The following is a 21,680-nucleotide window of genomic DNA, read 5'->3' as shown; positions in this document are numbered from 1 at the left end:
TCACGTGCAACCGCACTGTCTACCTCCGCATTCACAGAAAGACAGAGACAAGGAGCTTTCTGAGTTTATGGAAATGACTTCCTGCCACGGGAAACCATCACTAACCTAATGCCAAAGACCTTTCACCACTCACCACCTGGGATCACCATGAAACTGATTCCCTGATAGGCATTCAACAGAGGTCAGAACATGAGGGCATGTTCTGATTTGGAGTTGGAGAGGGTGTATGTGTTGCCCTGGAAGGACATCTTTCATTGACGGTTGAAATGCAGTTTCCTGTGGGCAACAGCTGTAAATGGTTGGCCCCCTTTTTTGTTGAACATGGAACAAAGACCTGCACAGGCATTAGGCTAATTTATCTTCCCCACAATATAGCATGTCCCATCGGTTTTGCAAGTAGATTTATTAAATATGCAATTCTTGAAACATGAGTTTTACAGACTCATAAAAATGTCAGCAGCATCTCCCTCAATATTGCTACCACTCAGGTCCTTTGGTGAGTGAGTACATGCTGCCAGTGGAGCGACGCTGAGCATCTGATGTCAGTATATGTCCATTAGTTCCATGGACACCGACTATACCAACAAAGCTGGCCAGTGGTGTCATAAATGCTGAGTGGAAGACTGTAGGTGCATAACTGCAGATCATCACAGCTGATAGATAGACGTATTACTCAAAGCGTGGCCTCCTAATGAGAACAGCCAAAGAAACCAACTTTGTGTATAAAGGCCTATTTTACATAAATGCTGGGGATTGGAATATGTACTGACTCTAAGTGCCAGGTGCTCAAAATATCAGGTCACATTTTCAAGTATTATTAAGAATATTTGTATTCCTGCTATGTGTGGGGTTTTTTGGTTTGCTTATTTCTTTGGTTTTCTTTTTGTTTGTTTACATCTAGCTCTATTTCTTTTAGGCTCAGATTTCTCTTCTGAATTCCAGAACCATACACCACTGATTAACTAACATCTCTACCTGAAGGTCCCAAATATGCCTCAGTCTCAAATTGTACCAAACCACACTCTTCCCTGGCCTCCCAAACCTGCTCTTCCTCTGGTGTTCCCCACTATAGTACGTACATCATCGGGAGTGGCTTCTGAACCAGAAGCCTGGGTGTCAACCTTGGCCCACCCTTCCCATATCCAGTCTATCAAGTACTGTGCAGCACAGGGAGGTGGTTAGGAGTCCAAAGCCTGCCTCTACCACTTCTAGATACTAGCGTGTGTTCTTGAGCAAGTAGCTTAATGACTCCATGCCTCAGTTCTTCACCTGAAAAACACTATAATAATAATATCAATGACACATAGTGGTTGTGAAGATTCGATGAAGTAATGAATGTAGAGCTGAGAATAGTGCCTGACAAATGGTGAGCACTCAGCAAACATTACTTACTATTAGCTACATCTTCATACACAACCTTTCCCTTTAAACTACCTCCTCCATAGCCTCCAGGCCAGTCTTGGTTTCTTCAAACTGCAACTGCATTCTCCTTGCCATTCTCATGTTGTTGCCACAATGATCTTTCTAGGGTTCCCATCCTTGGTTAGGGAAACTGAGTGAGCCCAGGCCTATGCTCACAGCCTGGGGAACACAGCATGGGGGTCACCGTGAGCCACAGAAGCCTCATCTTTCTCTTTTTGTCTGCATATCAGTAAAATTCAATTTCGACCTCTCTGTCTTCAACTGTATGCCAGGGTGCCTACAAAATATGTCAGCAGCACAGTCTTCTTTCAAGTTAGTGCAAATACCTTGGGTGGCCTCTGCACTGATAGACTTCCCTCTTCTTCCCACCCCAGTCTTCTAGGGGCTTCCATGGACTAAATAAGGAACTAATTGAAAGCAAAGTCTGTATCGTTTATCTTTGCACCTGCAGTACTGCCAGAGTACTTGCCAGAGTAGGTTTTCAAAACGTGCTTGTTGAATGGCTAGTTGGATGGCCACTATTCTGTAGGTGCAGGCCAATTCACTATTATTTGACAACTAGAGGCCCGGTGCATGGATTTGTGCACCAGTGGGGTCCCTTGGCCTGGCCTGTGGGGATCAGTGGACCTCCGCACCACCACAGCCCAGCCTTACCCGCCAGCTCGGCAGGCTCCAGTCCGCTGTCCATGTTGATCCCGCATAGCACAAAGTAGTGTGTGAAGTATCAGGTGGCCAGGGAGGAACCCGAGCCCGGGATGGGCACCGCACTGCTCCCGCTCATCCTGGCCCCGCTGCACCTGCCACTGCCATACTTGGGCGCTCAGGGGGAGTGTCCCCGAGAGAGGCTTGCCCTCCGAAGTGCTCGCCAGCTGTCAGCCCCATGTCTGGCACCTGTCAGATGAGCGGCACTCCTGCTGCGGGAGCACACTGACCACCAGGGGGCAGCTCCTGCATTGAGCGTCTGCCCCCTGGTGGTCAGTGCGCGTCATAACTACCGGCCCGTCATCCAGTCACTTAGACTTTTATATATATAGATAGAGTAAGTCAGGGCTATAGGACAAAGGTGAAACCAGAGGCAGTTTGGTTTTCAAACCCTCAGTACGCTAGCCATTCACACTCATGCTTATAAAAGGAAATTAATAATGGTAACTACCTTGTAACACAATAGGTCACCCCACCCCACCTGTGTTTTCACACCCCAACCAGGAAGACCAGAGGAGAGTTTGCTAAAGTCTGGCAGAGAAATAATTCTGGAAGTTGAGGAGAAAAGCTGGCATATTTATTCATCCAGCAAATATTTATTGAATACCTTCTATATTCTTGGCACTGCCCTCATAGGGGACCAGGACTTCTGTACCGTACAATTCAAGGGGGTTTGGTTCATGTCCTTGTGGAAGGTAGGATTAAGACCCAGTCTAGTTTATACACAGCCATGGCACTGTATTTGGGAACTGATTTCTTTCGATAAAAAATTAGTTTTCTTTGAATGAAATTTTTCATTGTTATTTCCTCTGACAGTTTGTTGATCATAATGCACACCTTCCAGTTCACACAATGCTTCATATTTGAACAGTCTGACTTTTCTCTTTTAGTCCCACAAAGACACACTCATACCTTCTGAAGCACCACAACTGGTAATTAAGAAAAATGGAGTGTCAGATGCCACAGAAAAAGTATCCATCTTGGAGGGGAAACCAGCTTGCTTTCTGCCTGGGGAAAATTGGGTGTTCAAGTGAATAAAACTCCAGTTAATGTTCTAGGTCCTAAACGGTCATTGACTCATGTGACCTTTGGTGGATTGAGTGTCTCTGCTGGGCCTCAAGTTCCTTCTCCTTAATAGGTAATAGATATTCCCACACCAGCTCTGCGATAAACAAGGGGCCACCTGACCCTCTACGACTGATCTCCCACAGCAGAGAGAAGACACAGATTTAGAAATGCCTAGGAGTTTGAATAACCTAAAGACTATGGGAGGGGAAAAATGGCTTTTCATAAAGATCTCTGGGTTTTTCTCTAAGAAGGACTCACCTCTTCCTGCACATGCCTTTCTTGGCCTGAATTCTAAGAATTTTATTTAAAATACTCAGAGTACTCCCCCCATCCAAAACACATACTCCTTTTGAGTTTGCATACTCTTGTAAGTTATTTTTCAGCTATGATGACCTTTAGAATAAAATATCTAAGTAAACTGAACTCTGACAGATCTTTAACAGTGGTTAACAAGTTTTTCAAACTAACAAAGCATATTCAGATACACTGCTTTCACTAAAGCATGATTATTCTTTGTGGGAATAAAAGATCTTTAAACCATTAGTAATATAAAATTACCTATATTACTTTTCCCCTTCTTTCTTTCTTTTTTTTCCCATTAATCCTCACCCTTAAGATATTTTTTTCATTGATTTTTAGGGAGGGTGGGAGGGGGAGAGACAGAGAGAAATGCTGATGTGAGAGAGACACACCAATTGGTTGCCTCCCACATGTGCCCTAACTGGGCTGGGGATTGAACTTACAACCGAGGTACATGCCCTTGACTGGAATGGAATCTGAGACCCTTCAGTCTGGAGGCCAATGCTCTAATCACTGAGAAAACCAGCAAGGGCCTATTTTTTCCCTTCTTACTGCATCATTTTAAAATCTTATGTTGAGTATCTTATAATGTATACTAGAGGCCTGGTGCACAAAAATTTGTGCACTCGGGGGGGAGGGGGGTCCCTCAGCCTGGCCTGGGCCCTCTTGCAGTCTAGGACCCCTCGGGAGATAACGCCCTGCTGGCTTAGGCCTGCTCTCAGGTGGCAGAGGGCAGGCCTAATCCCTAGGTGCAGCTCCTGGTTGGGCTGAGAGCAGGGCCGATTGGGGAGTTGGGGCACCGCCCCCTGTCACACTCAAGGCAGGGTCAATGGGGAGGTTGCGGTGCCACCCCGTCACGCACAGAGCAGGGCCAATCAGGGGTTGGGGCACTGCCCCGTGTCACACACAGAGCAGGGGCCATCAGGGGGGTTGGGGCTCCTTACCCTGTCACGCACAGAGCAGGGTCAAAGAGGGGGTTGGGGAGCTCCCCCCTGTCATGCACAGAGCAGGGCCCATCAGGGGGTTGAGGAGCTCCCCCCTGTCACTTACAGAGTAGGGCCGATAGGGGAGTTGAGGCACCGCCCCCTGTCACACACAGAGCAGGGCCGATCAGGGGGTTGGGGTGCCGCCACTGTCACACTCAGGGCAGGGCCGATGGGGAGGTTATGGCTCTACCCTGTCACACACAGAGCAGGGCCTGTGGGGGGTGGGGGGTTGGGGCACCACACCCCATCATACACAGAGCAGGGCCCATGGGGTGGGGTGGTTGGGGCGCCACACCCTGTCACACACAGAGCCGCAGGGTGATCAGGGGGTTGGGGAGCTCCCCCCTATCAGGCACAGAGCAGGGCCGATCAGGGGGTTGGGGCGCCTTCCCCTGTCAGGAACAGAGCAGGGCCGATAGGGAGGTTGTGGCCCCGCACCCTGTCACACACAGAGCTGCAGGGCAATAGGGGGTTTGGGCACTGCCCCCTGTCATGCTGATCCCGGTGCCGGGAGGCCTCGCGGCTCCGCTGATCCCGGTGGTGGGAGGCATATTACCCTTTTACTATATAGGGTAGAGGCCTGGTGCACCGGTGGGTGCCGGCTGGTTTGCCCGGAAGGGTGTCCTGGATCAGGGTGGGGGTCCCCACTGGGGTGCCTGGCCAGCCTGGATGAGGGGATGATTGCTGTCTGCAGCTGGTCACACACCCTTCAGGGTGGGGGTCCCCACTGGGGTGCCTGGCCAGTCTGGGTGAGGGGCTGAGGGCTCTTTTCAGGCTGGGACTGAAGCTCCCAACTGCTCCTTTTTTTCTTTTTTCTTTTTTTATTCTGGGCCAGCTTTAGCTCTGGCTCCAGTTCTGAGGCCTCTGCTGCTGAAAGAAGGTATCTGGTTTGTTTAGGTTCTATAATCAAAACAATGTATAACCCCAGCTCTGAGATCCCAGCTCGCTGAAAGCAGGTTTCTGGGCTTTTGTTTAGCTTCTATATTTGTTACAATGTTTCTTAAACTGCAGGCTCAGAGGCCAGCAAGGCAGGCGGGAACGTTGGAGTCCTCCGTCACTGAAGCAAGCAAGCCTCGTGTTAGTTTCAAGCTGCCTGGCTGCCGGCCGCCATCTTGGCTGGCAGTTAATTTGCATATCGCCCTGATTAGCCAATGGGAAGGGTAGCGGTCGTACGCCAATTACCATGTTTCTCTTTTATTAGATAGGATAATATAATGATTATATCATGTGCAAATATTTATGCATAAAATATTTTGAATGACAGGCTCAAAATATTTTACGAATAGAAACAAAAACAAAATATTTGGAAAACACTTCTTGTTTTCCTTTCCTATGATTGCTGTAACAAATTACCACAAACTTGGTTACATAAACAACAGAAATTTATTCTCCTATAGTTCTGGAGGCAAATCCAAAATCACCATTACCAGGTATCAACAGGGATTTTATGGGACAGCTGGTAAAAGTGAAGAAAGTTCCATTATTATAGATAAATACCTGAAATGTCCAATTCTAGAAAGGGTCCTCAATGTATTTTATTTAAACTTGAACTAAAACCAAGGATAGACTAAATATGATTGAGAACAGTGAACAACAATGAAGTACCCAGTATTGTCAATATATATGTATAATTGTTAGGATCTGGTTCTCTGGCTTCAGCATGTATCAGAACCCTGGAGAGCTTGTTAAAACACAAATTGCATGGCTCCAGCCAAAGTAGGTCTGTGGTCAGCACAAGAATTTGTATTTCTTTTCTTTTTTTAATTATTGACACTATTACAAATGTCCCCTACTTTCTCCCTCTTTGCCCACATCCACCTAGCTCCTACCCCCTCTCCCTTGGCCTTTACCATACTATTGACTATGTCCATGGGCTATGCATATATGTTCTTTGGCTAATCCCTTCACCTCCTTTTATCCAGTCCCCCCGCCCCCCCTCCCCCCATCCCCTCTGACATTTGTCAGTCTGTATTTCTAACAGATTCCATGTAATGCTGATGTTCCGGCCCAGGGGCCACATTTTGAGACCACTGAAGAACATTTATTGAAGGTCTACCATGTTATAAACAATAAGTCAGAAGCCAAGGGCACAATATAAATAAAACAAGTCCCAGGCTCAAGGAGCTAATGGGTGATAAACTCTAGAGGCCAAAAAGATGTAATATGGATCATTTTGTTATACAACAGATGCCTGATGATCCAATGATCCAGATACCCCAACAGTTCAACTATAGTCAAAAGTAGCGTAACAAAGAACATCTTGATGTCCTGAGAGCTTGGCAGCCAAGATTGTTAGGATGAACTTCCTTAAGTGGCCAAACAAATCTATTATTAACTCAGAAATCTCTCAAGAAATAGAAAAGTAAAAAGAAAATCCTAAGTGAACCTATCATCAACGACTATTCATATAATAAAGTTTATTCAATGTTATATGCCAGTCAACAAAATAACTATGCGCTAGACTGACTTTCATCAGAAGCAGACGTCAGAGCACCATCAAGAAGGCACCAAACACTCTCCTACAACATCTGTATGGGCTACTGCTTCAACTTTGGGTGCTCCTGAGTCAACTTTGGATTGAGATGCTGGTGGAGATAATGCCGATGAGTGCTCTCAAGCTTTTGGTCATTTAACAAATATTTATTCTGCACAATCTGATGTTGTAGTTAATGTTCCAATGGCATGTGTAGCTATTACAACATTTATAGGATTCACAGCAGTTTGATGTCATCTTTAAAAAAAATGTATGCAGTACCTTATATTAAACAACGAACAGTTTTTCCTTCTTTTAAAGCTTTTCAAAACAGTTTTTTGATATGTCAAAGACTGTGATATTTACCAATATCTGTGTTCTCCTTTTTTACCTGGCTGTCAAGCCTATAATATATTTTTAATCTTCCTAGCACTAGGGTGTGGTTGTGCGACCTAATTCTAGGCTATAAAATTAAGTGGATGTAATGTAGACTCCTCCAGGTCTGATCCATAAACATCTCCAGTGCATAGTACTCACTCTTTTTCCCATCACCAGCTTAATGGACAAGACACCAAAGCTTTAGACAAACAGGGAGCCACACGACAGAAGAAAACCGGGTCTCTGAACGGCTAAAGGGAACATCTCCCCACCCCTCCATCTAAATAAGAAATGAATTTTCTTGTGTAAAGCCACTGAAATGTGGACATTGTTTCATACAGCAGTTATCCTGCCCTGACTAATGAGTATTATCATTCTCATAAAGTGAATGTTTTAGAGAAAGTAGGAAATATGATGTAAATTGCATGCATATGTTTATTTTCAGTTTCATACTGGTAAAAATAAGGCATTTGATGATATCAATAGAATAATGCCTATTGGTTGGGAAAATCTAGCACGATCTTACCTGTCCTGCTGTTTCCACAGAGATAAGCATTGAGTGCCAGGGCATGGCAGAGGAGAGACTTCTCAACCTGAGAACTTGGGTAACGTGAATTTGTTATGATGTAATATGCATGAGTTTTGGTTCAAAATATATTGGAAAAGCATCATTGGCTCACTTAACCAAACCTAAAAGAAATCTACCTGTTCAGACCATAAAAGTCATAATTCAGAAGCAGTTATCCATTTGGTCATTGACCATGATTAAAGGGGCACGGCATATAGAAAGTAAGAGAGCAGCTTGGAAAGTCTGAGCTTAGAAAGTCACAGCAAATGTCTCTTTCTCTCACACTGTCCCACCTTTTTTTGCATGAGGGGACAGAGAACTCAATACCACAAGGTGACAAGTCACTGCAGTAAACAGATCCAAACTGACTGTGCTGACATAGGCAGGGAGGAAACCTGTGGCCAACATCTTAGCATCTCACAAGCACAAGGACTTTTTGTGCTCCTGACAGCATAACGATTCGTTCACAGCAATTCAGGGTACGGGCAGAGGGGAGAAATCAATCTCAGGTCTTCCAGGCCTCATCCAGGATCTAACCCTAGCTCCTTCCTCCTATAAAAGTCACTTACAGATGAATCATCAAGAGCCAAATGCCCTAGTCTGTGTTCCTGGGAGTGAAACTCAATACTCCTGTCAATGAATTTATTCTCTTGCCAGGGCTGATGAACATGGGTATTCCCAATTCTTTTCGGAGTTTCATTGCCCCTTTCCTTCCCAAACCCCCGCACAACTGTTTTCTTTGTCTCTTGTCAAATACAAAGAGAAAGAAGCTACTTCTTAAATTTCTGCTCCTATTATGTGAACATCTGTGACCAAATAAACTGTGAATGTGGTTTTCATCTTTTTCCCTGCTTGGGACCCACATTTCACTTCCAGCCCATTGAGGCCTAATGCACCTGGCAGAGATGAGTCAGTGCTCAGCGGGGTGGCTTTAAATCCATAAATGATTCAAAGGCAAGAAACAAAACAAGGACTCTAGCCCTTTCACTGAGAGGAGACTGTGTTTAGGAGATTATCACCTAAGGCCACAATTCAGGAAATTATTTTTCAATCTCAAAAGAGCTGATAATGCAGAGATGAAATAATTGTTTCCTGAATACTACTGGCACAATCCCTATCATTTTCTATTTTGAGTCCACATTATTTATCACTATGAATGCAATAAGAACTTAACCAATAGTCTACTAAGCATTCTAGTAGATATAAACAAACAGAAAATTTAAAGCAAAATAGCATGTTTGTCCAGGAAAAAACATTTCAAATGACCTATAGAACATGAATATCTGAAGGAGTTATTTTCCACAATATGCCTCTGGGGCCTCATTGCATAAATTGAGGAACAACAGAGGCACTGGGGACACCTGGATCTGTTGGGGTCTGTTCATCTTTACTTTAAGATAAATTTGAGAAGTCAAACTGAGCCAAAAATAAATGAATAAATAAATAAATAAATAACCAAACAAGGCACTCTAAATGATTGTGGAATTGGTAAGACTCACTCCCTTGCTTCTCAGGATGCTAAAACCAGACCTGAAAAAGAGACACAAGGCTTTGGATATGGCAAAACACATCACCTGTTTCTGAGGATGTTCAGTTCCCAGGGGGAGTGGTGCTGTCCTCAAGGGAGCAGCCTTGGGGGGTTAGGTCCCAATTATCCGCTCCCATTTACTTAAAGCTTCTTGGAAAAGCAGATATTTTTTTAAAGAACTATGAGTAGGAGTCTCCCAAATTCAGAAGTAAGAACCTCCCATTCATTCTTATTAGTAGTGTGTCTAAGGGCAGTTTGGCCATCTCAGGCTCGGAAAGACACAGGATTCAGCAGGCGGAGGTGGGCAGGCGGCACAGCAGCAGGCATGCAGAACAGCATTGGTAACCTCAGCCATCATCTCTACTCTCAAGCAGCACTCTCTTATAATAAGAGCTGCCTTTCTCCTGGTTCCTTGTCGTTGGTGTGTTTGAAAATGCGAGGGGTCACACCATCCCCTTGGTAAGTACAAAAGATACAAATCGCTGAGTAATGACTGTAGGAGAATCCTACAATTGCTCATTTGTTCATGCATGCATTCATTTATTAAACACGTAAATATGGAGCCCTGCTCCATGCCAAGCACTACTCTGCGCTGAAGATACATCTGTGAACAGATGGGGACCCTGTCCTCAGGATGCCTGCATTCCCCTAAGAGAAACAGAGAACCCCCAAATGAGTCAATAATCACAGGAACTGTCGATTTTGATATGTACAATAAAGGAATTTAACTGAGTGCAGGGACAGAGAGAAACAAGGAAGACTCACTTCAGATGGAATGTTCAGGAAAAGGTCTCTCTGACATTTAAGGTGACATTTAAGCATTTAAGACTTGAGGCATGAGAAGGAGCCAACTCAGCAAAAGCCAGGGGAGAGCATTCCAGACAGAGAGAAGAGTAAGCCCCCAGGTCCCCAGGCGGCAGAGCACGGAGCAAAGGCCAGCAGGCCTGGAGCAAGGCGGGGAGGAGACAGGAGCCAGGCCCTGCAGGGGCGGTAGTCAGGCACGCACATGGTATTTTAAGGCAATGGGAAGACTTTGAAGAGTTTTTAAGCAAGAAAATGACACAATCTGATTTATGTTTCAAAAGTTCTCTTCGGCCACGGTGTGAAAAATGGATTGAACAGGGTAAGAGTGAAAGGTTGTTATGCTAAGATTTAAACTAAGTTAAAACATGGTCTGTGCAACCAAGGAGTTCACATCTGATGTGACACAAAGGCAAGTGAATGAATGACGATGGTACATATGTGCAGTGAGGTACATGTGCCCAAAGCCCCACAGAAGTACCAAGAAGGAAAAATGGGGTCTGTCCTGGTACCCACCAAATTATGCCATGTCAGAATAAAGGCAAATGAATATAGAGGACATTACCTTGTGTAATTAATACACTGATCTGCATGCAGTTAGTAGTACAAGTTGAAAACCACTGATCATTTTATCGGAAACTGAAGACACTGTATATAAAGCAAGAGATTCTGCTAGTGATTCCCCAACCTGTAAAAAAAAAAAAAAAAAAAAAAAAAAGAAGAAGAAGAAGAAGAAGAAGAAAAAAAGCTTGTTTCAATACTTTACGGAAATCTGTTTTGGAACAGGTTCTCTTCTGACAAACTACCATCCAGTTTTTTCTGGGTATAGTAACCCTGTACTGGTGATGAATATTAAAAAAAAAAAAAAAACCTTCCTGAGTACACAAGAAGATTTACTTCTCAGAGCTGTCAGGCGAGAAGTTTAATGAAAATGACCAAAGTCCTTCTCTATCTTAATGAGTCAGCAATGGGGTGGCTGTTCTCAGGTCCAAGCAAACAGTGAGGATGTGTGTGGGGTGAGACAGGGTTAGGAGGTGAGGGGGCTTGTGTTAAACTGGGAGAAAGGTGCAAAATTGGGAATTAGGAAACAAGACTGCCTACCTTCACCCTCTTCCCCCCTGCCCCGTCTGTAGCAAGGAGACTGACTCCGAGTGTGGCAAAATAATCTGGGGGAAAGCAGAAGAGGGAGGGGGCTGGCACCAAGGTGGAGGGACGAAGTTTTCCCTTCCCTACTTTCACCATCTTCGCCACCTGGTGCCCGAGACCTGATGACGAGTAGTAGTGGACGTCATGTGGAAAGTACCACTCTGCAGGGCACAGCCAGTGCACGAATCCAGCTTGGCCACTTACTCACTGCACGGTCTTAGGTTAGCAACTGCTTCCATCTCTAGTTTCCTCACCGTAATGTGAAGACAGTGTTCCTTCTTACCTTGGCTTCAAAGATCAAATACAAGGCGAGCTGACTCTATGCTTCCTTTTTCTTCTCTTCCTTTCCCCACTTGAGAATCTGCACTGGTTTGAGGGTCAGGAAATTGATCCCCACAACAGAAAAAGCCGTGGCTGGAAGGAGAGAGGCTGTGCATGCTTCCGGCTGGGTGGACGGTGCTTACACAGAAGGGAGAAAGCTAAGTCCCAGATTGCCTGTTCTGCTCCCAAATCACAAAGACATGCCAAAAATTCTCCAGCCATTGTTCTGACACTATTATCTGTCATTTCACTTCCCCCCAAGCAAATCCTGTGACCTAGTTACCGTACCTCTGCTAAAAGATGAGCAGACTGTCATACCTTCGCAAATTTCCTCTCACCTTGCAATGACATTTTTAAAATCCCTTATTATTAACAGTTTTTATAATGGGCATCAGTATAAATCCCACTTGAAGAGCTCGCTTCCTGTAAGTTCATTTGATTAACCACCAGTTCTTTCATATTCCTTATGCCAGTGTCTGCAGTAATTTACAAAGAAACACAGCACACCATTAGAATCCTGTTAGCTGGAGGGGATTTTCCACGGAGAGTACAATTAGGCACATAGCTTTCAGAGGTTCCCAGGGACCTCAAAGTATTTCCATGGCTCTTTATCCTCCGTTCTCCCGTTCTCCCGGGATGCATTATCCTCAATTAACTGTTCAATCTCACCAAAGTCATGATCTTACCGAGAATTGGCCCAGGCAAAATGCTTATTCCCTTTTCTCTGTCAGCAATGCAGCCTGGTGCAGTGGTTAAGAGGGTGGGGCTGGGAATGGGTTGGTGGTTGAGCCTTGGTGCAGCCATTTACAAATGATGCTGGGGAGGCTACCAGTGCAGTCAAATGGGGACAATATTAGCACCTCCTTCATTTTGTTGTTAAGAACAATAAACTAATTAATAGATGTAAAATGTTTGAAGCAGTGCCTTGGCGCATAATAAGCTCCCAATGAATGCTAGCTATTATTATTAGATAATAAGGTAAGCTTCGTGTCTCCTCCCAAATGGGGACAACTGCATATGGTACAAGAAAACAACTGTCGCCTGGCTGGTGTGGCTCAGTGGTTGAGCGTTGACCTATGAACCAAAAGGTCCCAGTTTGATTCCCAGGCAGGGCACATGCCCGGGTTGCAGGCTCCATCCCCAGCGTTGGGCATGTAGGAGGCAGCCTATCAATGATTCCCTTTCATCATTGATATTTCTATCTCTCTCTCCCTCTCGCTGACTCTCTGAAATCAATAAAAAAAAACTTGTAAAAAAAAGAAGAAAAGAAAAAAAAGAACAACTGTCCGTGGTCCTCTGCCTTCCCCTGACCCAAAATCTCAAGTAATAAGTAATGTTTATTTTGAATGCCTGATCCAAAACAAAATTTAAAAGTACATTTGTAAGTGTCCCAGACAAGTCCCCAAGCCATGTGTGTTTTCCGCCATCAGGATGGCCTTTCCTGGGCCTCTCTCCTTCAGCCCTCAGCGTAAGAGTGAGAATGGCAGGCCAAGGTGTGCTGGGAGCTGCCTCCCTGAGTGACAGCTGGAGCTGTCAGGAGTCGTTACTGCTGGAGTGCACGGACCTTCTGGCAGAGCCGGCAGAACAGAGGAGCGCAGTCTCCCTGCCCACCTGTCAGCCTTGTCCAGGAACAGCAGAGAAATTTGCTCTTTTCTCCCTTCAAAGGCTGCAGCAAGCCCCAGCGCCTTCATTAATGCTCCCCTCTGCAGTCCCGGAGGCCTGCCTCCTCACCCTCCGTCAACACACACTTCCCAACCCTTTCTTCCAAGAAGGGGATTAGCCCAATTAATCTCTGGACAAATGTCAAGGCGGCGGGGGAGGGACACCTTTCAAGTGCCGAGTCCAAAACAGCAAATAAGGCCAGACATGTGCTGATGCTGCTCAGCACGCGGGGGAGTGGGAGCAGCTGCCAACACAATGGTTCGAGGTCCTCTTAATCTGGGGCTTAGCTGCCCGGGGCTCACTTTCTTTGCCAGCCTGTCCTGACAGACCACAGGCACGAGCTGGGGAGCTCTCCTCTCACCATCTGGGATGCAAGTTGTGACAGGGAGGGAGCTGTGGGATTACAATCATTGGCGGGATCCACAGAATTTGGGGCAAAGTCCTGGGAGGGAGTGCCTTTTCATTGCTCTAATTCACAGAAAGATCTCATCCAATTCATCAAGGGAGTTACTATACTTATAATAACTCTCTGGAATAAAAGTTGGCCAATCCATAAAGTTATTCTCCCCCTCTCCTATCCTCCCCCCTTCTCTCCTCCCTCCTCCTCCTCCTCCTCCTCCTCCTTCTTCTTCTTTTCTCTCTCTCTCTCTCTCTCTCTCTCTCTCTCTCTCTCTCTCTCTCTCCTCCAACAAAACCTGGCTTGCCCAGCAGGCTATTAAACAGCACTTCCACATGCTACAGTCCAGTGATTCAGTAATTAATTTTCATAATCATGATCTGGAAAGATTTCTAAGGACCCCTGGAAGATCCAGAATTGTCTCTACCCCACTGGTTATGCATATGCTTTGGGTGGAAGCGACAGCCTGGGTGTCCAGTCCTGGCAGTGCCACTTACTATCCATGTGACCTTGGGCAAGTTACTTGACCTTTTGACCTGTCACTGTTTCCTCTATAACATGGAGATACAACATGAATTATGAAAGGCAATAGGCAGCACTCTAGGTATGCAATGCATCACACGAACCAGACACTCAGCCAAATGACTTACCTGAATTATCTTATTTAACCCTCACAACTGCTGAGTTGGCATTAAGTGTATTTCATTATAGTCTAACTAGAGGCCTGGTGCACAAAAATTTGTGCACTCGGGGGGGGAGGGGGGTCCCTCAGCCCGGCCTGTGCCCTCTCGCAGTCTGGGACCCCTCAGGAGATAATGACCTGCTGGCTTAGGCCTGCTCCCGGGTGGCAGAGGGCAGGCCCAATCCCTAGGTGCAGCCCCTGGTCGGGCTCAGAGCAGGGCCGATTGGGGAGTTGGGGTGCCGCCCCCTGTCATACACAGAGCAGGGCGATTGGGAGGTTGTGATTCCACCCTCAGTCACGCTCAGGGTAGGGCCGATTGGGGGTTTGGGGCACCATCCCCTGTCACACTCAAGGCAGGGTCGATGGGGAGGTTGTGGCGCCACCCCCTGTCATGCACAGAGCAGGGCCAATCAGGGGGGTTGGGGCTCTGTACCCTGTCACGCACAGAGCAGGGCCAATCAGGGGGTTGGGGTGCAGCCCCCTGTCATGCACAGAGCAGGGCCCATCAGGGGGTTGGGGCACCGCCCTCTATCACCCACAGAGCAGGGCCGATCAGGGGGTTGGGGCGCCACCACTCTCACACTCAGGGAAGGGCTGATGGGGAGGTTATGGCTCTACCCCATCACACACAGAGCAGGGCCCGTGGGGTGGGGGGGGAGGTTGGGGCGCCGCACCCTGTCACACACAGAGCCGCAGGGCGATCAGGGGGTTTGGGCTCTGCCCCCTGTCATGCTGATCCCAGTGCCGGGAGGCCTCGTGGCTCCGCTGATCCCGGTGCTGGGAGGCATATTACCCTTTTACTATATAGAATAGAGGCCTGGTGCATGGGTCGGGGCTGGCTGGTTTGCCCTGAAGGGTGTCCTGGATCAGGATGGGGTTCCCCACTGGGGTGCCTAGCCAGCCTGGGTGAGGGGATGATGGCTGTTTGCAGCTGGTCACACATCCTTCAGGGTGGGGGTCCCCACTGGGGTGCCTGGCCAGCCTGGGTGAGGGGATGATGGCTGTTTGTAGCTGGTCACACACCCTTCAGGGTGGGGTTCCCCACTGGGGTGCCTGGCCAGTCTGGGTGAGAAGCTGAGGGCTATTTTCAGGCTGGGGGTGACTGAAGCTCCCAATTGCTCCTTTTTTTCTTTTTCTTTTTTATTTATTCTGGGCCAGCTTTAGCTTTGAGGCTTGGCTCCAGCTCTTAGGCCTCCACTGCTGAAAGTAGGTTTCTGGCCTTTGCTTACAATGTTGCGATCCTGCTGGCTGAAGCCCGGCAGGTTTCTGGGGTTTTGTTTAGCGTCTATGTTTGTTACATAGTTGCTTGCAGCTCAGAGGCCTGCAGGGGCAGGCGAGGAACGTTGGAGTCCTCTGTCACTGAAGCAAGCAAGCCTCATGTTAGTTTCAAGCTGCCTGGCTGCCGGCCGCCATCTTGGCTGACAGTTAATTTGCATATTGCCCTGATTAGCCAATGGGAAGGGTAGCAGTCATATGCCAATTACCATGTTTCTCTTTTATTAGATAGGATTTGTTCAACATTAGCAATACATATATGGCACCTCTAGTGACAATTAACCAGAATATCTGGTTAATGTCAATGCTTCATTGCCTGACTGTTGGATGGCAAAGGCAGTCTACCTCAGGGTTATAATGATCCAAAACGCTTCTGTTCAGATGTGCTTTTGAAATCAGAATTTTTCTTGGACTTTATAAAGACGATATGGCTTATACAACAAATATTATACACTGGTTTCAGACAGCATCCTGACATTGAACACAATAAAATGTCTGCAATAACACATATTAATATTCTTCCTAAAGAGAACAAGAAAGAGCTTCACATCACCCTGAGACAGGTTTTATTGCCACAATACCTCTGGGAAGGTAACATTTTGCCACCAAATGAATTAGGAAAAAAACCAAAAAACTAGACTTAGGTTGTTTTGTTTGCATTTCATAATTTCAGATAAGGTATTGTGAACTTTACTACACAAAAGCACTAGATAAAGAATCAAAATTCCTGCCCTGGTTCTGGCTGTGTGATCTTGGGCAAATTGCCAAACCGCTCTGGTTTCAGATTCTTCTTCTCCAAAATGGGTGACTCCTACTGCCTGCTGTGTTATGTGGAAGTGGATGTGAAGATCAAATGAGATAGAATTCGTCAAAATATTTTCAATAATTGACATGTTTAGTAAATTCAAGCTGTTTATCATCTTTTAAAAATTATTTTTAAAGGTCGTTACAGTTTTATATGCACTACTGCTTCCTCTTTGAAAGGCACAGTGTGGCCTGCACAGGAAGGGACCCACTGAAGTCTCTTTCTTGCATGCATCACTGTTGTTACTTCTTATGCATCAATAAAGGTCAGCACATGCCTGATGACTACACGATGGCAATATTTCTCTGGTTTAATCTGTAAGAATCACCCAGGCAATAATGACAAGCTGAGTGTCAAATCACTGCAGCCACTGAACACTTGAAAGATCTTTTGTGCTTTTATCATTTTTATTTTATTTTTCCCATCACCATTTATCCCCTCTATGCCCTCTTCCCCCTCCACTCATCCCCCTTCACCCAACCCCCTCCACCCCCACAATCACCACACTGTTGTCCATGAGTTCTTTGTCCATGAGTTCTTTTTTTTCTTTTTTGCTCACTCTCTCCCTGCCTCCCCCACCTATCTGCTTGCTCTCTATCTATAAATCTGTCTCTTTGCTTGTTAGTTCAGTTTGTACATTAAATTCCATATATGAGTGAAATCATATGGGACTTGTCTTTCTCTGACTAGCTTATTTACTTAGCATAACGTTCTCCAGGTCCATCCATACTGCTGCAAAGGGTACATTTTTCTTCCTTTTTATGGCAGAGTAATATTCCACTGTGTAAATGTACCACGGCTTTTTTTATCCATTCATCTATTGATGGGCACTTGGGTTGCTTCCAAATATTGGCTATTGTAAATACCGCTGCAGTGAACATAGGAGTGCCTACGTTCTTTCCAATTAGTGTTTCCGGTTTCTTCAGATAAATTCCCAGAAGAGGAATCACTGGATCATAAGGCAGTTTAAAGAAGAAAGCTGTCCAAGAGTCAGGTTGTTCTTAACTTGATTTAACAACTTCTTAAAAATCTGCTAATGTCTCCCTTTCTGTGTGGTCCATGCAGAGAGCACTAGCCTGGGAGTCTAGCCATCCAGGTGTTAGCCCCAGCCTGGTCTCCAGTGTTCTATGTGATCTAAGCTAAGTCATAGCCCCGCCCAGATAAGCTCTCCCAGTCAGCTGAGCCGAGTGAGACCGGGACAGCAAGAGAGGGCTCACTGCGGCTATCTGGTGTCCCCCAACAGAAGAGTTTCATCGACAGGATTCAAACCTTGGTTGTTCCCACCACATGCTTCTGAGTGGCTGATGCTGTCTTTGCACCGATGTCAAGCATGTGCTGCTGGTGTCAGCTCCACTGTGACAGCTGAGTCCAATGCCACCCGCAGCTGACCCAGTGAGTCACATCTGCCTGCTTTCTCCTTTCCATGAACTCCGGGGCAGAGCCCATGACCTGCTTCCCCCTTCACGTCTCCTTATGTTCTTTCAGTTGGAGGAGGCTCCATGGCTGAGTGATTTGTCCCATTAGCCATGGTTCTAAAAAATTAACCATGACTATTCTCTAGTGTCCATGGCAACCTTTCTACCAGGGAGCAATTATAACTATCAGCTATCCTCTTTTGATGTTAACTTCTGGAAACAGAGCCTTCTCAGCCACTGACATGCAGGTGTCTCAGAAGAGAAAAAATGTTCTAAATACTCCCTTCCATAGAGAAGGAGAACACACCATGTAACCTTGACCATGTAATAAAGCTAGTAATTATTCTCCGTAACTAAAGGGCATCTGCGTTTAAAAATGCCAAGATCTATGACATGCATTAAAATGGTCGTGTAAATGTAACAGGAAAAAAGAACTGGACTTAGAAACTGGACCTGATTCTCAATCAGGCTGTAATCTCATAGAGGGGAAAAATATATAAAACAGATTATTATATTATTATATTTACCATATAGAATAATATGCAGGGGCTATGATTAAGATAGCCACAGGTTGCTATGGGAGATACAGTGGTGCTTAACCCATCCTAAAGGTGCAAGAAAGGCTTTCTAGAGGAGGCAATTTATTGATATTCAGTTACTTAAACTCCCTGGATCTTGGTTTTCTCATTTTTAGTGAAATAGTGAAATTCAGAATGAATTTATGTACATTTATCTACATTTGTGGTGAAAAAATCAACACGCAGATATAAGTTGCCATAATATTCCTAAATGGATAAATAATAGTTACTGAAACATGACCAGCTGGTCTTTGGTACTGATACAAAAGCTAATGTTCTTAAACCAGAAAACCTGTTTTACCCAAATGTCTCACCAAGAATTTCTTGGCTTATGTCATGTCCAATGGCATTGCTATTTTAAGACACACCAGAGTCTGAAGATGGACTGATAATTGTTAGAGCAGTTTTGATTTTTGATAACTTCCAGCAAACAAGTTCTCCCAGGTCAAAGAACAGGCTGTGTCTCTAAACACATTTTTCTTTCTCCCTTCCTCCCTCTGTACCACCATGTCTGGAACTGTCTATGTCACTCTCTTTGCCTGGAAGAGATATTTTAGTGTTCAGAATTTGTACCGCATGTTCATATGTATGGTGGTGGCCCAACAGCTAAAGAAGAAAGCAGTAAGGTAACTAAGGGGAAGTCAGGGGCAAGATTTTCATACTAAATCATCCATCAGGTATTCACTCTGTACTAGGTGCCATGGAGGATGACAAAGAGTAAGAAATAGAGCTTCCCTCAAGGATTTTGCGATCTACTTGGAAAGACAAGATTAACAAATGGAGAAATTAAAGAGTAACATAATGCACTATATTGTGATGTACAAAATAATGTAAAATATGCAGATTGTAACAGTTGAAAGGAAAATAAATTATTTAGGAGTGGTGGGGCAGTAGGAGGCACTCAGGCTCTGGGGATGGGGAGGATCTCAATGGTGGCAAGGAGCTGGTCCTGCAGACAAGAGGACCAGCAAATGCAAGGCCATGAAGGTCAGAAAAGGTATTACCTGCCCTCAAGGCAATGCAGAGACCAGCCTGAATGGAGTGGAGGGCTATGCTAGGTTTGAGAACCTTCCTTCATGGCTTACTTGTGACCGCACTTGAAGCTGAGGTGGGTAATTACCTTGCCTGACCCTGTGCAAAATTCTTACCTCACAAGGATGTTCTAAAGCTCTACACATACTATAAAGCCCTGTGGATTGGTAGTCACTCACTGTGTGATGAATGAACGGAAGGTGCCCCATTTCCTTTACATCCCATGGTCTCCATCCATGGCCAGCATCTCTTAGTTGCTCTCTTTCTGCCTCCGATGGGCATGCAGGGCTGTGATAAGCCACTTTGCACACTTCTCTGTCCTCATCAAAGAAGAATGACTACCAACCACTTACCTGTAGTAATATGAAAGTTCCACAACAGGACGAAAGTTATTTGGGTTGGATATTATGTGAAAAAAATAAAAGAAAAAGTCATGAAGACTCTAAATGGAATCATTCTCATTTGCTCTCCTCCCTCATCTCCTACCCCAATCAGTGATCCAATCTCATCAATTCTACATCCCCATCACCTCCTGCATTAGCCTGTAGTTTCTATTTCAAAGTCACTTAGTTCAAGTCTTTGTCGTTTTTTTTCTTAACTAGCACAACTAGTATTGTAATATATATTACATGCTATATATACAAACTATATTAACATTATAATAGTACCCTCCATACAGACCCTCTTCCTCATATCTAAGTTCAACCCACACAATTTTACCTATTTTTTTCAAAGTTTTAAAAGATTTAATGTTCAGACATAAAGTGAATTCATAACCAAATTAAATTTACTTGTATAACATAATACACTGTTTGGTAAATTCAAGTTTTTTATATAACTTCTTTATTAGAATCAGGACAAACCGGTTTGCTGCCAGACGAATCATTTTAAGTCGCAACCATCATTGTTTTTATGTCCACAGTACTGAAATCTTTTAAGCATACTATTTATAAAGCTGTCATTTTCACTTGTATAGTTTGACTATGCCAAATGAAGAACAAAATTATTAAAAATAATTTTTTTGAAAAAATGAAGTTCCTTTATCAACAGTAACACACAAAGCTTCAGGAATATCAATGAGTGTGATTGATAAGTATTTTTTCTCTTTGAAAATAGTAATTTAACTACCTTCAAGGGGCAAAGGTAACTTCAATATACAAATAGCCTGAAAGAATTGACTTTGGCGGGGGTAAGACTATTAGTGAAGAAAGTGTCTATAATTTTCCATCAAATAAGAATGTGTATGGAAAATAGCTACAAAAGATAAATGTGTAAAATGATGCCACCTGAACTTCAGTACAAATTCATGATCTGTGCCAATTAAAATATAAAAGGGTAACACCAATCTGAGATAATACTAAAAGCTTAAAATGTCCAAATACTTGAAAAAAAGTTTAGTTACCTGCTATCATTCATATACATGTATTTATGCTTTGTCTCTGTAAAAAGACTTGTAGATACAAAATGATAAACATAGTGTGCACTGATTCATAAGTAAAAAAAAATAAAAATGAAGCTCAAAATTGTAAATCAGTCCTTTGAGAAAATATACATACAAATCGCAAGAAGCCACACTATCATCTTTGGATCAACTAAGCTTTTCATTAGAGGTATCAGCTTCTTCATGAGGAGGTAGGATACCAGACAGGAATTCTGTAGGCAAGAGTTTAGAATGCCCATTCTCAGTAACTCGCTGGGTATAAAACAAGATATAAGCGTGGGCCTTGCGTACTTTATCCACAGTGCACATGCTTAGCTTGGAATCATTGCAGTGTACCCAGACCCTCCTTCAGAATTATAACAGTAGGCAGTGTAGTGTCCTGAGCCAAATCCTTTCCCCTGGTGCATTACTACAGCAGATAAGTCATAGATTAAACATTCTGGTCTGAGGGATTTCACAGACTCCCTGTAGCAATAGGGCTCCATGTCTAAGATTTCTTTAAAGCCAACATGAACACCAATTTTCTCCTGATTATTACGTCCTGACCATCTGAATCATTTGAGATATAGTCTGAGAATCTGAGGTAGGTGACAAATCATAAGCTGTTTTTGGGCTTCTGTACATACAACTGGTTTTGAGGAAAACCTCCTATGCTTTGAGTTACACTGGTCCCATATGTAGGGTTTTCCTTCTAAAGCTT

The 21,680-nt window shown here is 44.6% G+C and overlaps 2 protein-coding genes across 7 annotated transcripts in view; both read right to left on the bottom strand.

The window, feature by feature from the left end:
* Positions 1–21,680, bottom strand: part of RASGEF1B (RasGEF domain family member 1B) — a 525,540-nt gene that overhangs the window by 237,595 nt on the left and 266,265 nt on the right. Inside the window, exons 1-2 of one of the 4 annotated variants that reach the window (XM_081095429.1) lie at positions 11,656–11,934; positions 10,792–10,914 (exon numbers count right to left, since the gene is read on the bottom strand). The exons of the other annotated variants lie outside the window; for them this stretch is intronic. The gene's annotated coding sequence lies outside the window, so the exon portion shown is untranslated. Of the gene's footprint in view, positions 1–10,791; positions 10,915–11,655; positions 11,935–21,680 lie in introns of those variants that run through there. 4 annotated transcript variants of the gene reach the window in all.
* Positions 1–21,680, bottom strand: part of LOC308522222 (succinate dehydrogenase [ubiquinone] iron-sulfur subunit, mitochondrial-like) — a 409,251-nt gene that overhangs the window by 121,353 nt on the left and 266,218 nt on the right. The window lies entirely within an intron of this gene.

Source organism: Myotis nattereri (assembly GCF_964212035.1).
Source record: "Myotis nattereri genome assembly, chromosome: 1".
Classification (NCBI taxonomy): Eukaryota; Metazoa; Chordata; class Mammalia; order Chiroptera; family Vespertilionidae; genus Myotis; species Myotis nattereri.
The sequence above is the reverse complement of the archived record's forward strand: the minus strand, read 5'-3'. Positions and strand labels throughout refer to the sequence as shown.